Source organism: Anomaloglossus baeobatrachus, chromosome 2, assembly GCF_048569485.1.
Source record: "Anomaloglossus baeobatrachus isolate aAnoBae1 chromosome 2, aAnoBae1.hap1, whole genome shotgun sequence".
Taxonomy (NCBI): domain Eukaryota; kingdom Metazoa; phylum Chordata; class Amphibia; order Anura; family Aromobatidae; genus Anomaloglossus; species Anomaloglossus baeobatrachus.
In genome coordinates this window covers 349,276,194-349,293,355 of record NC_134354.1, presented here as the reverse complement: position 1 = coordinate 349,293,355, position 17,162 = coordinate 349,276,194, and positions in this window count along the sequence as shown.

The following is a 17,162-nucleotide window of genomic DNA, read 5'->3' as shown; positions in this document are numbered from 1 at the left end:
CTCCACTCCCCCCAGGACTACTTCTTTTATACTCCTCTCCCCCCCCAGGACTACTCCACCTATTATCCTCCTCTCCCCCCAGGACTACTCCTCCTATTATCCTCCTCTCCCCCAGGACTACTCCTCCTATTATACTCCTCTTTCCCCAGGACTACTCCTCCTATTATCCTGCTCTCCCCCCATGACTACTCCTCCTATTATACTCCTCTCCCCCCAGGACTACTTCTACTATACTCCTCTCTCCCCAGGACTACTCCTCCTATTATCCTCCTTTCTCCCCAGAACTACTCCTCTTATTATCCTCCTCTCCACCCAGGACTGCTCCTCCTATTATTCGTCTCCACCCCCCCAGGACTACTCCTCCTATTATCCTCCTCTCCACCCAGGACTACTCCTCCTATTATTCTTTTCCCCCCAGGAATGCTCCTCCTATTAGACTCCTCTCCCCCCAGAACTACTCCTCCTATTATCCTCCTCTCCCCCAAGGAATACTCCTCCTATAACACTTCACTCTCCCCAGGACTACTCCTCCGATTAGGCTCTTCACCGCCAGGACAACTCCTCCTATTATCCTCCTCTCGCCCCAGGACTACTCCTCCTATTATACTTCTCACCCCCCAGGACTACTCCTCCGATTAGACTTCTCACCTCCAGGACTACTCCTCCTATTATCTTCCTCTCCCCCAGGACTACTCCTCCTATTATACTCCTCACCTCCAGGACTACTCCTCCTATTATACTCCTCTCCCACAGGACTACAGGACTACTCCTCCTATTATACTCCTCTCCCACAGGACTACTCCTCCTATTATACTCCTCTTTCACAGGACTACTCCTTCTATTATCCTCCTTTCCCCCCAGGACTATTCCTCCTATTTTCCTCCTCTCCCCCCAGGACTACTCCTCCTATTAGTCTCCTCTCCCCCCAGGACTACTCCCCCTATTATACTCCTATCCCACAGGACTACTCCTCCTATTATACTCCTCTCCCACAGGACTACTCCTCCGATTAGACTCCTCACCTCCAGGACTACTCCTCCTATTATAATCCTCTCCCCCAGGACTACTCTTCCTATTATACGCCTCACCTCCAGGACTACTCCTCCTATTAGACTCCTCTCCCCCCAGGACAATTCCTCCTATTATACTCCTCTCCCCCCAGGAATGCTCCTCCTATTATACTCCTCTCCCCCAGGAATGCTCCTCCTATTATACTCCTCTCCCCCAGGACTACTCCTCCTATTATAGTCCTCACCTCCAGGACTACTCCTCCTATTATCCTCCTCTACCCCCAGTACTACTCCTCCTATTATACTCCTCTCTTCCCTGGACTACTCCTTCTTTTTTACTCCTCTCCCCCAGGACTACTCCTCCTATTATCCTCCTCTCCCCCCAGGACTATTCCTCCTATTATACTCCTCTACCCCCAGGACTACTTCTATTATACTCCTCTCCGCCCAGGACTACTTCTTTTATACTCCTCTCCCCCCAGGACTACTCCACCTATTATCCTCCTCTCCACTCAGGACTACTCCTCCTATTATCCTCCTCTCCCCCAGGACTACTCCTCCTATTATACTCCTCTCTCCCCAGGACTACTCCTCCTATTATCCTGCTCTCCCCCTATGACTACTCCTCCTATTATACTCCTCTCCCCCCAGGACTACTTCTATTATTCTCCTCTCCACCCAGGACTACTCCTCCTATTATTATTCTCCCCCCCAGGACTACTCCTCCTATTATCCTCCTCTCCACCCAGGACTACTCCTCCTATTATTCTGCTCTCCCCCAGGAATACTCCTCCTATTAGACTCCTCTCCCCCCAGGACTACTCCTCCTATTATCTTCCTCTCCCCCAAGGAATACTCCTCCTATAACACTCGTCTCTCCCCAGGACTACTCCTCCGATTAAACTCCTCACCGCCAGGACTACTCCTCCTTTTATACTCCTCTCATCCAGGACAACTCCTCCTATTATACTCCTCTCCCACAGGACTACTCCTCCTATTATACTCCTCTCCCACAGGACTACTCCTCCTATTATCCTCCTCTCCCCCCAGGACTATTCCTCCTATTTTCCTCCTCTCCCCCCAGGACTACTCCTCCTATTAGACTCCTCTCCCCCCAGGACTACTCCTCCTATTATACTCCTCTCCCACAGGACTACTCCTCCTATTATACTCCTCTCCCCCAGGACTACTCCTCCTATTATACTCCTCTTCCACAGTACTACTTCTCTTATTGTACTCACCTCCAGGACTACTCCTCCTATTATCCTCCTCTCCACCCAGGACTATTCCTACTATTATACTCCTCTCCCTCCAGGACTACTCCTCCTATTATCCTCCTCTCCCCCCAGGACTATTCCTACTATTATACTCCTCTCCCTCCAGGACTACTCCTGCAACATACACACACTGCACAAAACATACCTCCCCCCAAAACACACACACACCCACACAAACCGTGCAAGACATACAGCACCACACACACACACACACAATGCTGCAGACACACAGCGCTCCACAAAAAACACAACACACACAACGCAACACACAGCACCACACACACACACACAACGCTGCAGACACACAGCGCTCTACAAACAACGCAACACACAAACAACATCGCTCTCACACACCCCCACCCAGACAACACCCAGAACATTTCCAGCGCCCTACACAAATACTTGGCAACTACAGACAACATCTATATATATAACAAAAATCATACAGTAACTACACAATAAATTCTAGAATACCCGATGCGTTAAAATCGGGCCACCTTCTAGTCTATATATATAATTGCCTTATTCTGTCTGTCTGTCTGTCTGTCTGTCTGTCTTGCTCCAAAATTCTGTCGTTACCGTGACAAACGTCTCATTGGCCGCTCGCCTCGCCTCGGCTCCGCCGCCCCCCGCACGAATTGGCCGCTCGCCCAGGCTCCGCCCCCACACGGATTGGCCTCTCGCCCCAGCCCCCTTCACGCATTGGCAACTCGGCCACGCCCCGCCCCTCTCACGCATTGCACTCTCGCTCTGGCCCCGCACCCCCCCACACGCATTCCACGAACCGAAACGGAGCACCGACTCCCAGATGAGTGCTGTACCCCCGGGAGCCCACACCAGCGTACGCCGGCAACCCAGCCAACACATACCCTCGCTATGCTGGGGTTGCCGGCGTACGCTGGTGGGGGCTCCCGTGTGTGCGGGGGGCGGGGTACGCTGGTAACCATGGTACACATTGGGTAATATTGTGTAGCATGGTTACCAACGTACACCGGCTCCCGGTACACATGTGCAGAAGAGAGAAGACAGAAGAAAGAAGATCCCCGATCAAACTCACCAGAAACCGACCGGGAGCACACACATAAGAACAGCAACACGAACACACACACACATCAGATTACACTCACTGTAACACACCTCACACACACACATCAGATCGCATCCACACAATCACAACATCCAGTGATATCGCTTGCTTCTCGGCGGCGATACTATGCGTGCAGTGACCTTCCAGGACCTGCCGGAGGATCACATGGACGGAAGCATGTGGTATCTCCGGATGTTGTGAGTGTGAGCGCGTATGTGCGATATCGTCAATGTGTGTGTGCGTGTATTCGATCGTGTGTGTGCGTGTATGCGATCGGGTGTGTGCGTGTATGCGATCGGGTGTGTGCGTGTATGCGATCGGATGTGTGCGTGTATGCGATCGGATGTGTGCGTGTATGCGATCGGATGTGTGCGTGTCGGCAGAAGGCAGAGGAGCACTGCGTGCAGCACAGCTGCTGGGACCGCCCACCGGAGGGCACAGGCAGAAGTGGGGTGTGAGTGTATGCGATCAGATGTGTGCATGTATACTGTCTGATGTGTGACTGTGGAACACGATGGGGGGTGCACAGCATGGGGGATTGAGCACGATGGGGAGTGCGCAGCATGGGGGATGGAGCACGATGGGGAGTGCGCAGCATAAGGGATGGAGCACGATGGGGGTGTGCAGCATGGGGGATGGAGCACGATGGGGGGTGCGCAGCATGGGGCATGGAGCACGATGGGGAGTGCGCAGCATTGGGGATGGAGCACAATGGGGAGTGCGCAGCATGGGGGATGGAGCATGATGGGGGGTGCGCAGCATGGGGGATGGAGCACGATGGGGAGTGCGCAGCATGGGGGATGGAGCACGATGGGGAGTGCGCAGCATGGGGGATGGAGCACGATGGGGAGTGCGCAGCATGGGGGATGGCGCATGATGGGGGGTGCGCAGCATGGGGGATGGAGCACGATGGGGAGTGCGCAGCATGGGCAATGGAGCACGATGGGGGGTGTGCAGCATGGGGGATGGAGCACGATGGTGGGTGCGCAGCATGGGGCATGGAGCACGAAGGGGAGTGCGCAGCATGGGGGATGGAGCACGATGGGGAGTGCGCAGCATGGGGGATGGAGCACGATGGGGAGTGCGCAGCATGGGGGATGGAGCACGATAGGGGGTGTGCAGCATGGGGGATGGAGCACGATGGGGGGTGCGCAGCATGGGGCATGGAGCACGATGGGGAGTGCGCAGCATTGGGGATGGAGCACAATGGGGAGTGCGCAGCATGGGGGATGGAGAATGATGGGGGGTGCGCAGCATGGGGGATGGAGCACGATGGGGAGTGCGCAGCATGGGGGATGGAGCACGATGGGGAGTGCGCAGCATGGGGGATGGAGCACGATGGGGAGTGCACAGCATGGGGGATGGAGCATAATGGGGAGTGCGCAGCATGGGGGATGGAGCACGATGGGGAGTGCGCAGCATGGGGGATGGAGCACGATGGGGAGTGCGCAGCATGGGGGATGGAGCACGATAGGGGGTGTGCAGCATGGGGGATGGAGCACGATGGGGGGTGCGCAGCATGGGGCATGGAGCACGATGGGGAGTGCGCAGCATTGGGGATGGAGCACAATGGGGAGTGCGCAGCATGGGGGATGGAGAATGATGGGGGGTGCGCAGCATGGGGGATGGAGCACGATGGGGAGTGCGCAGCATGGGGGATGGAGCACCATGGGGAGTGCGCAGCATGGGGGATGGAGCACGATGGGGAGTGCGCAGCATGGGGGATGGAGCATAATGGGGAGTGCGCAGCATGGGGGATGGAGCACGATGGGGAGTGCGCAGCATGGGGGATGGAGCACGATGAGGGGTGCGCAGCATGGGGCATGGAGCACGATGAGGAGTGCGCAGCATGAGGGATGGAGCACGATGGGGAGTGCGCAGCATGGGGGATGGAGCACGATGGGGAGTGTGCAGCATGGGGGATGGAGCACGATGGGGAGTGCGCAGCATAAGGGATGGAGCACGATGGGGGATGTGCAGCATGGGGGATGGAGCATGATGGGGGGGTGCGCAGCATGATGCATGGAGCACGATGGGGAGTGCGCAGCATTGGGGATGGAGCACGATGGGGAGTGCACAGCATGGGGGATGGAGCATGATGGGGGGTGCGCAGCATGGGGGATGGAGCACGATGGGGAGTGCGCAGCATGGGGGATGGAGCACGATGGGGAGTGCGCAGCATGATGCATGGAGCACGATGGGGAGTGCGCAGCATTGGGGATGGAGCACGATGGGGAGTGCGCAGCATGGGGGATGGAGCATGATGGGGGGTGCGCAGCATGGGGGATGGAGCACGATGGGGAGTGCGCAGCATGGGGGATGGAGCACGATGGGGGGTGCGCAGCATGATGCATGGAGCACGATGGGGAGTGCGCAGCATTGGGGATGGAGCACGATGGGGAATGCGCAGCATGGGGGATGGAGCATGATGGGGGGTGCGCAGCATGGGGGATGGAGCACGATGGGGAGTGCGCAGCATGGGGGATGGAGCACGATGGGGAGTGCGCAGCATGGGGGATGGAGCACAATGGGGGGTGCGCAGCATGGGGGATGGAGCACGATGGGGGGTGCGCAGCATGGGGGATGGAGCACGATGGGGGGTGTGCAGCATGGGGATGGAGCACGATGGGGGGTGCGCAGCTTGGGGGATGGAGCACGATGGGGGGTGCGTAGCATGGGGGATGGAGCACGATGGGGGGTGCGCAGCATGGGGGATGGAGCACGATGAGGGGTGCGTAGCATGGGGGATGGAGCACGATGGGGGGGTGCACACCTCCCCCCAAAACACACACACACTGCCACACGTGCACCGCACAACACACCACACACACACTGGGAACCACAAACACCGCCCTACACAGACACCCACACACACAGACAACGCCGCACACACACACAACACCCAACACACAAACACCGCAGCATACACAAATATACGCACATACCGCGCAACACACACACATTGCACAAAACATACCTCCCTCCAAAACACACCCACGCACCTCACACCCACACCCACGCAAACCGCGCAACACACACAGCCCCACACACAGACAACACTGCAGACACACAGCGCTCCACAAACAACACAACACACACACAGCACTCCTCACAAACAACACCGCTCTCACACACCCCCACCCAGACAACACCCAGAACATTTACAGCCCCTACACAAACACTTGGCAACTACACACAACAACATCTATATATATAACAAAAATCATACATTAACTACACATTAAATTTTAGAATACCCGATGCGTTAGAATCGGGCCACCTTCTAGTAATATAATATAAGCTAACACCTGATATTAATTATTATTATCAGATTTGACTAACAATAATTAATATATGATCTAACATAAAAACGCACTTAATGTTATATATTTCTTTGCTGTATAATATTATATATACCCTCAGCGACTAACTGAGACGAAACTGTTTACTAATAAACAATATTTATTAAACACATTCAAAAGTCTATAGTATATATATATATTGCTACTCAGTACCACAACAAAAAGCACAATAGCCAATAACACAAAACCCACAATATTCTATGAATTCCCACCCACGCCACACATACACGAATGTCCACCCAAATTTCCTATCACTAACTGTCCCTATGAGGATAAAGGGGTTAATACCGCAATGCAATCTGGAGGGAAGCAAAGCAAACGTTAATGATACTTAGGGTACCGTCTCACTAAACGGCGTACCAGCGATTCCGACTACGATATGACCTGGTCAGGATCGCTGGTGCGTCTCTACATGGTCGCTGGTGAGCTGTCAATCATGCAGATCTCACCAGCGACCAGTGACCAGCCACCAACCAGCGGCGACTCATGGAAACGATGCTGCGCTTGGTAACCAAGGTAAATATGGGGTAACTAGGCAAAATGCTTTGCTTGGTTACCCGATATTTACCCTGGTTACCAGCGGACACCGATTAGCGCTAGCTCCCTGCACTCGAAGCCAAGGTACACATCGGATTACTAAGCAAAGCGCTTCTCTTAGTTACCCGATGTGTACTCTGGCTACGTGTGCAGGGAGCCATCACTGGCAGCCTGAGAGCGGCGTACGCTAGTAATCAAGGTAAATATCGGGTAACCAAGCAAAGCGCTTCACTTAGTTACCCGATGTGTACCTTGGTTACCAGTGTCCGCAGCTTCCAAACGCCGGCTCCCTGCTGCCTCCACATTCAGATAGTTGCTCTCTCGCTGTCAAACACAGCGATGTGTGCTTCACAGCGGGAGAGCAACGAGCAAAAAATGAACCATCACTGTGTGTAACGATCAGCGAATTCACAGCAGGGGCCAGGTCGCTGCTTAGTGTCACACACAGTGAGATCGCTGATGAGCTCACTGGTGCGTCACAAAATCTGTGACTCAGGAGCGATCTCGCTATGTGAGAAGTAGCCCCTAGTCTCCAGGACTGGCACCATAAGCTGTTCCAGATGATGGGACACTGCAGAATAGGCAGCAAGAGAGAGAGAGAGCGAGATAAAGAGAGGGACAGAAAGAGGGAGAGAGAGATATGTATCTAGAGGGAGAAATAGTTTAGAGCTGAGGGATAGGAGGATGAGAGTTGTAGCTCTGAGACATAAGTGAAGAGTCAGAGAAAGAAGACTGTCCAGAGAGAGAATGAATAGCCTATACACTCCAGTGGCCTCATATTTAAACACAGGCTGGGGTATACACGCTTCCTGTATCTGATTGAAGATGGTTTCATATCTGATGGTCACTATGAAGTGTCTAGAGTTTGGTGCCTCTGTTAATTAAATCAAGCCACCTGCAGGCATCATCTCTTAAGGTCCAGTCACACTAAGCAACTTACCAGCGATCCCAACAACGATAGGGATCGCTGGTAAGTTGCTAGGAGGTTGCTGGTGAGATGTCACACTGCGACGCTCCAGCGATCCCACCAGCAACCTGACCTGGCAGGGATCGCTGGAGCGTCGCTACACAAGTTGCTGGTGAGCTCACCAGCAACCAGTGACCAGCCCCCAGCGCCGCGTGGAAGATGCTGCGCTTGGTAACTAAGGTAAATATCGGGTAACCAACCCGATATTTACCTTGGTTACCACCGCACGGAGCTACACGTGCAGGGAGCAGCGCACACTGAGCGCTGGCTCCCTGCTCTCCTAGTTACAGCACACATCGGGTTAATTACCCGATGTGTGCTGCAGCTAAATGTGCACAGAGCAGGGAGCAGCGCACAATGCTTAGCGCTGGCTCCTTGCTCTCCTAGTTACAGCACACATCGGGTTAATTAACCCGATGTGTGCTGCAGCTAAATGTGCACAGAGCAGGGAGCAGCGCACAATGCTTAGCGCTGGCTCCTTGCTCTCCTAGTTACAGCACACATCGGGTTAATTAACCCTATGTGTGCTGCAGCTAAATGTGCACAGAGCAGGGAGCAGCGCACAATGCTTAGCGCTGGCTCCTTGCTCTCCTAGTTACAGCACACATCGGGTTAATTAACCCGATGTGTCCTGCAGCTACATGTGCACAGAGCAGGAGCCGGCACTGACAGTGAGAGCGGAGGAGGCTGGTATCAAAGGTAAATATCGGGTAACCAAGGACAGGGCTTCTTGGTTACCCGATGTTTACATTGGTTACCAGCCTCCGCAGAAGCCGGCTCCTGCTGCCTGCACATTTAGTTGTTGCTGTCTCGCTGTCACACCCAGCGATCTGTGCTTCACAGCGGGACAGCAACAACTAAAAAATGGCCCAGGACATTCAGCAACAACCAACGACCTCACAGCAGGGGCCAGGTTGTTGCTGGATGTTACACACAGCAACATCGCTAGCAACGTCACAAAAGTTGTTCGTTAGCAGCGATGTTGCTAGCGATGTTGCTTAGTGTGACGGGGCCTTTAGTCTGGATCAGTAGACTACACAGTGATGGGAAACACTGATGACTTAACAGATGTCCAGAAGGCAATCACTGACACATTCCACAAGGAGGGTAAGCCACAAAAAGTTCATTGTTAAAGAAGCTGGCTGTTCACAGAGTGCTGTATCCAAGCATATTAATGGAAAGTTGAGTGGAAGGAAAAAGTTTGGTTGAAAAAGGTGCAGAAGCAACTGGGATAACCACTGTCTTGATAAGATTCTAAAAGAAAAGGCCATTCAAAAAATTGGGCGAGATTCACAAGGAGTGGACTGCTGCTGGAGTCAGTGCTTCAAGGGCCACCACACACAGATGTATCCAGGACATGGGCTACAACTGTCGCATTCCTTGTGTCAAGCCACTCATAACCAATAGACAATGCCAGAAGGGTTTTACCTGGGCCAAAGAGAAAAAGAACTGAATTTTTCCTCAGTGCTCCGAGGTGTTGTTTTCAGATGAAAGTAAATTTGGCATTTCATTTGGAAATCGCGGTCCCAGAGTCTGGAGGAAGAGTGGAGAGGCCACAATCCAACCTGCTTGAAGTATAGTGTGAATTTTCCACAATCAGTGATGGTTTGGGGAGCCATGTCATCTGCTGGTGTAGGTTTACTGTGTTTTATCAAGACCAAAGTCAGCGCAGCCATCTACCAGGAAATTTTAGAGCTCTTTATGCTTCTCTCTGCCGACAAGCTTTTTGGAGATGGAAATTTAATTTTCCAGCAGGTCTTGGCACCTGTCCACACTGCCAAAAGTACCAATACCTGGTTTAATAACCACAGTGTAAAGGCCCAGTTACACACAACGACATATCTAACGATATATCGCCGAGGTCACGGATGATATTCTAATTTATTTAGATGCACCTACATCTATATCTCTATGAATATATAATAATAATAAATTATTATTAATTATGAATAATTTGTTTCTGCCTTCTCCGCCTGCAATACGGGTTAAGATTACCAAATCCTCCAGCACATCTCAGTACAGGCAGTAGCTCAATGGTAGAGCCACTACCTATACACCATAAGTTCACGAGTTCTAGTCTTGGTGTCCCCTGGGAAACCAGTGCAGATGCCATTTTTTTTTTATACACTAAACTGAGTTAATTTATTCACTGCACTGAGATGAGAAACCGGGATAAGGTCTGTGAACAGCGGGACTTTGGGAGAAAGCTCTCAAATCGGACAGTCCCACTGAATCCAGGACGGTTGGGAGGCATGGGTACAAGAACACAGGCTGGATCGGTCCGGATATGGAACTGATCAGGTACAGAAGAACAGACTGGACAGGTTCAGGAACACAGACAGTAACAAAGGTTGGATGGGTCCAGGAGCACAGAAGGTGTCAGGTACAGGAACAGAGGCTGGATGGGTCTAGGAACATAGATGGGACAGATACAGGTACACAGGCTGAATGAGTCCAAGAACAATGGTAGGACGGGTTCAGGAACTTAACCTGACACAGAACTGTATAATGGCAGGACTGGTGCTGGATACAGGCAGACCAGAGCAACAGGCTGGACCAACACAACAGGACTAGGCTTGGATCTTAATGTTTTGCTCAGGTCCTTCCCAACAGGGATACTTGGTGCCTCCCAGCAATAGGCTGGAGATAACTTTACAAGGTGTGCGCACTGCCCCTTTAAGATGCGGGGAGCGCACGCACCCTTAACAGAGAGCAGGCAACTCCACGCAGAATGTGCAGGGCCTGGGACCTAGGGACCTTGGCAAGAGTAGAAACACACGTGGGCAGTTGCGGAGGAGAACCGGGGTCTGCACTACACCTGGGTGGCAACACAGGAAGGCAGAGGACCACGCAACACATGGGCAGTGGTGCGGGAGAGCAGAGGACTAAGAGATACATAAATTACACGACAATGGGGATATATTTACTAGGACTGAAGACATATACACGAGGATGGGGAACATATATACAAGAATTGTGGACATATGTACCAAGATGAAGGACATATACACCAGAATGGAGGACATGTATACCTGGAAGGAGGACAGGATGGGGGACATTAATGCAGACTTGGGGAACATAACTCCCATAACAGTGTCAGCAGCAGATCCCTTCCATAACAGTGCGTCATGACCACATCATATATTTTGCTTTAAAATATTTTTTGTGTTTTCCTCCACTAAAAATTAGGTGCATCTTATGCTCTGGTGTGTCTTTTAGTTTGGATAAGTGTGAATAGAGCCACACTGTTCAGCCCTTCTGCCTGAATGATGGCCTAGGGGCTCCTAACCAGACAAAATGCATAAGATCATACATGCTTCTGTGTCTCCCTATCTCCGCATAGATTGTAAGCTTGCAAGCAGGGCCCTCACTCCTACTGTAGCTGCTCAGCTATGTGCTTCTTTGTTTTTGTCTATACAAGCCCCCGCTTAATTGTAAAGTGCTGCGGAATATGATGACGCTATATAAATAAACTTTATTATTATTATTATCTTTTCAGCCACCACTTTGACTTTCCCTGGAAACCTCTGAATGCCACTTATGGGACTTGATACCTTATTATACGAGTAGATCCTCCCAACAAACCCTATAATGTCCAATTCATTTAATATTTGGGATTCCTTAAAATACTCTTGTGCCCTTATCTCTCCCTTTTTACCTGTAGCACCTCTATGGGGTAACACTCATTTTCCTCCAGATACGGACTCCCCTAGAATCCTGTGCATGGATTACAGCGTGGGTCACTAGGCTTCACCGTCTATTTCATGTAGATGGTATCTCTATTTCCTACTCTGCAAGTAAAATGTAATTTCCCCTCTAAAGAGCTGTTTCGATATCTGCAAATATTTCATCAATTTTTATTGAAGAACATAACCCCACCATACTCTGATACTCCATTTGAACAGAGATGCCTAAACCCTTGCTCTAGGCACTATCTCACTCCTCTATACTCATTTAACCCATACTAGCCACAGACGTAATCTTACTTGTACCTCCAGGTGGGAATCTGAAACTGGTACTACTTATACCGACCCAAACTGGACACCAAATCTGGTCCTCCACCACAGGCAGTTTACTCAACATATTGATGTTGGAAAGAAATCATAAAGATGTGACAAGATGGTGATTGACTCCAGCCAGAGCCAGCTGGTTCTAACTACTCATCTCAGTGCTTCAGAGGCTGCCAATTCACATGTGACATGTAACATATATGGTGGCTTTGACCAAAAGTACGTAGTCTCTGAATTTGGGTTTACTTCCTCATTCCTACAATCACAGGTCATAACCTTCGAAAAAAAAGCCAGCAGGGTTTACTAATCAAAGGCATCCACAATATCACCAAATATTCCCACTCCCTTATTTCTTTTTTTTTTTTTTTTAGCAGCCAAACAAACAATTGCCTCAGTTTGGAGAATACCGGGGCTAGAACTTTTGTATGAATCTTCTTTTATATGATCCATGAAGAACTATCAGCTATACTAAGAGCCAAAGTATATAAATTCAGGAAAATCTGGTCACCCTGGGCACAATACAGCAGCCATACTCCATTTTTCGCCATACCACCATTACACCTACAGGCTGTTACAAACCCTGATTCCTCTTAATGGAATACATGAATTGAGAAGAAGGATTCCACACATTCCAGGCATGTATAATGTAACATTTGGTTACAATCTTGGACCTTCCTCAGACACACGGATTGCAGGTGAGGGTAAAAGTATACTGACACCAAAAACTGGATTTTTTTACTGTTTGTGACATTTGCTGCTAAACCCCCCACCAACAAAATTAGTTAATATTCAAGCCAATTTAAAATAATAAGAAAGCCCTATGTGTACTATGGGGAAAAAAAATAAAATAAAACAGTTTGAGGTAAACTAAGAAGCAATAAACAAATGTAGGCATAGTATTCACCTATGGCTTGCAATAATGCTTAATATTTATGTGAACATAGTATGAAAATGGTACCAGAATATTTCGTTGTATCATAAACCTTGCTAGCAGCACAGGGAGAGATTCTGCAAGGCTTAGAATAGCTACCGGCCACCCAATATTTACTGCTTAGTGTTCACACACTCATATTTTGTAATATAAAAGCTATCCAAAAAACGGTCATAAAAAGCCGATACATATTTTATCAGACTAGGGAGAAAATAGGATATGAAAAAAAATTGTAGCCTAATTTTCATCATACAGGAAGAACAATTTCAGAAGAAAATCAAAGATCAGGCTTACGTTGTCCCTAAAGACATAGTGTACCTACTCGCTGTAATAATATCCACATTCAGATCTAGATTAAAAAACCCACTGGTTTATAGCAGCTAGGTAGTAAATATCTAGACTAGCAGTATTGTTTCTCGGTACTCAAGTTTAAATATTATAGACTGTGAAGGATCTCAAGTGTCCTATTGTAGAAAACATCTTCCTAAGGCATAGAATCACTGAATCCATCCAAAAATCCATATATATGAGTATAGAAATAAGAACCCATATAGATACAGCCAAGCACTAGTATAAAATTGTGGTAACAATTAAAATATAACCTTTATTAGTTAATGGTTAAAAATATCAAACCACACAACAAATACGGTTGTAAAAGACAACCAAGCAAAATGGAGCAGATGTAAAGCTCCTAGTATCACCATGGAAGGACAAGCCTCACACGGGGGGGGTGAAAAAAACTCCCACCGCGGTGATAAAGACACAAACAACCCTAACCAGGTTGTCAAATACACAAACTGAGTTATATACACAAGACAGTATAGTCGTATAGACAAAAACTTGAAGGATATACAAAGAAAACTTTAGTTGTCCAATATATAGAGGGGGGGCCAAATATAACAGCCTCACAGTACCCCTCAATTGGCAACCATCTGACCTGATATGCTCTTAGACCTCCCAACGCGTTTCATAATATGCTTATTCCTCAGGGGACTGTGGTCAAAAGAGAGCTGCAATAATAAACAAAAGGGTCAGGTTGCTATTCAAGTACAATTGTAGCAAAAGAGAACTTATATTGCAAAAATATCCACATGTTTTTACCTTCAGTAAAGCAGACCTCCAGCATGTTGTGTCTGGGCCTTGGCATACAGCACCAGACTTTCAAAACTCCCACACTTAAATATCCTGTGGGTGTGCAGAGGAACGCCCTCCTAATCGTAATAGGGCTAATGATAATTATCCACCACATATAGGGAGGCGTTCCTATGCTCAGGAAATAAACACCCCTGGAGTGTGTGGGCGGAGATATACTCCTATCGTTACTCCCATTCACAGCTCCCAAGTACAAAGAAATAGGGCTTTCCCCGCGATCACGTCACGGGAGCACCGCCCACATCGGACACACGCCGAAAGGGGCGTGGCCAAGGTTCCATCCCACTTACTATTGCCCCAGCCAGCCACTTGTCACTAAACGGCGTAAATATAAAGCGACCCATATCCGGTCGCACAGTAATTGCCTCACCATGATGCTGGGCAGTCACATGCACGGCCCGCGTCATATCCGGTCACGCGGCCGCGCACGTGACACGGTAACCATGGAGGCGCTAGGCGCACATCGGCCGAAGGTCACGTGTGCAAACCGCGCAACATCCGGTCACGCGGCTATGCAGATGAATGTACAACGAGCAGAGTTAGGTGTGCAACCAGCGTGACATCCGGTCACACGGCCGCAAAACGCGATCCGGTGACCATGGAAACGCTGGACACACCCCCAACGGCCGGGCAGCACGGTGTCCGATCACGTGACAATGCATTTAGTTAGGTGACCATGAACACAAAATGCGGTCACCTTAAGCCATACAAGTACAATCTATTGGCTGATGCCACATACCACATGTCACCTTCAGTCATATAAGTGCAGACTAATGACTGATGCCACATACTAGATCATACAAGGTATAGGCAAATAGGGGCCAGGTAGAACCAAAGGGGGGGGGTGTTTGTGAATGTTTTGTAACGTGGGAGGACATTAGCTGGCAAGCCTCAATATTATAAGGGCTGAAAAGATGCAGCCCCAAGCAAAAGGAAGGAAAACTATATACGTAACCTCAGGTAGTCCCACCAACAAAATCCATATAAGGTAGACATATAGATTGGATTAGGACAGGCATCCACACAAGTACCGTGACCAAGGGCACAGGGAAAAAAGGCTAAGGAATGGAAAAAGCAAAAACAAAAAACAAAAACGACACAATTGTTAAAAGGGACCTGATTCCTGAAGTGATCCCTAAACTAGCCCTAAGAAGCTCCTGCCTACCGACGGAGTGTAACAACACCTTAAGGTACCGGGTGCCCCCATTCCACGGTGGCTGTCCCTAAAAGTCCCTCGCTGACCCTACCAAACCATAAAAAGCATCCAAAAGTAAGGATCTCATTAAGGCCTAATGGGGTCTGTGTCCTAAGAGTATGGATCCATCTGCATACCCGTTGGAGAATCCTACGGTCCCAATCCCCACCCCGGGCCGGATAATTAATGAGATCAATGCCCATAAATGTTAGGCCAGCAATGTTCCCATTGTGTACCATTTCAACATGTTTGGCCAACGGGGTGTCTCTTTTGTTGGCTATATCCCGAAGGTGTTCTCCAACACGCCTCCTGAACTCTACTTGTTTTGCCCACATATTCAAGACTGCAGCTACATCTTGCCTTCTATATTACGCCTCTCGAGCGACAGTTTATAAACGCTCTGATCTGAAAAGTCTCTCCCGTTACGGAGCTCGAGAAGCTTTTACCGGTCCGAATATGTGGGCAAGCGACACAGCCACTACATTTGTAACATCCTTTAAGGTCCGAATGTAACCAACTGATTTCCTTAGGACGCACAAAGTGGCTGTGTACGACCCTATCACCAATGGAGCGACCCCGCCGATAGGTGCATTTAGGAAGGGTTCCTACTATATCACCAATATCTACATCCATTTTCAGGATGGCCCAGTGTCGCTCGAGGATCCTGCGTACTTCTGTGGAGCAGTTATTAAAGGTGGTGATAAAGCGGAACTTGCCATCCATTGTCTCCTCCTTCTTTGATGAAGGAACTAATAGACTTGTCCTATCTCTTGATAGTGCCGTCTGAAAAGCCTGGGAAAGGACCTGATCGGGATAACCTCTTTCCCTGAAACGGCTACGTAAATCCTCTGCTTGGTGAGAGAAATTCGAGGGGGTCGAACAATTCCTACGTGCCCGCAGGTATTGGCCCTTCGGGATGCCTGCCCTAAGGGGTCTAGGGTGGTTACTTTCCCAGCGCAGGAGCGAATTTGATGAAGTGGGCTTGCGAAAGGTACTTGTGGCAAGGGTGCCATCCGCCTGTTTTGTAACCAGGATATCAAGAAAAGAGAGCTCCTTTTCATTGCTCTCTGCTGTAAAATGAAGTCCAAGGGGGTTCTGATTGATGTCTGAGACAAACTGCGCAAAAGTCTCCTTCGTCCCCCGCCACAACACGAAAACATCGTCTATGTAGCGGGTCCATAGGACGATATTATTCAAATCATAACTGGAACCCTCCCCAAAAATCAGGTTTTCTTCCCACCAACCCAGGAGCAAATTGGCGTAGGATGGTGCACATGGACAACCCATGGCGGTGCCCCTGAGTTGGTGGAAGAAAAACCCGCCAAATAAAAAGAAATTCCTGGTGAGACAAAACTCAAGCAACCTGAGAAGCCAATCATTATGTTTGAAAAATTGACAACCCCGACCCTTCAAGAAATATTCCACTGCTCTCAGTCCATCCTTATGTACAATAGAGGAGTATAATGCCTCTACATCTATTGAACATAGGATGGTATACTCATCCAATTCCACATCTTCGATTTTCCTCAGAAAATCTGTGGAGTCCAAGGTGAATGAGTTAAGGGCCCCCACAAAAGGTTTAAGAATCTGGTCGAGGTACGTGCCAATGTTCTGACAAAGGCCTCCCACCCCAG